Source organism: Nannospalax galili, unplaced genomic scaffold, assembly GCF_000622305.1.
Source record: "Nannospalax galili isolate Female #2095 unplaced genomic scaffold, S.galili_v1.0 scaffold685, whole genome shotgun sequence".
Lineage (NCBI taxonomy): Eukaryota > Metazoa > Chordata > Mammalia > Rodentia > Spalacidae > Nannospalax > Nannospalax galili.
Window position 1 is genome coordinate 1,402,571 of NW_008353482.1, and position 315 is coordinate 1,402,885.

A 315-nucleotide genomic window follows, 5' to 3' on the forward strand; every position below is an offset into this window, starting at 1 on the left:
CGTGAATCTAATTCTAGTCATTATGAAGTACTTTCTCCAAGACTAAAATCCTTATTAATAAGAACCTCAAAGATTAATTTTAAAACCAACACATCACCAGGCATTTGAAGTGAAACCAAAGCATCTTGGATATTCCATAGTTAAGAGCCTGAGGAGAAGGAAAAGCAGAAGTATTTGAGTGATCACTTTCATGTCTTCTAGTAATCTGTAATTTTCAGCACTGAATATCAGGACCATCACTAGACCAAGTAGGACCAAGTAACTAAATCTAAGGGAAGAAATATAATAGAGGCAAAGCCATTGACTGTATAGAAA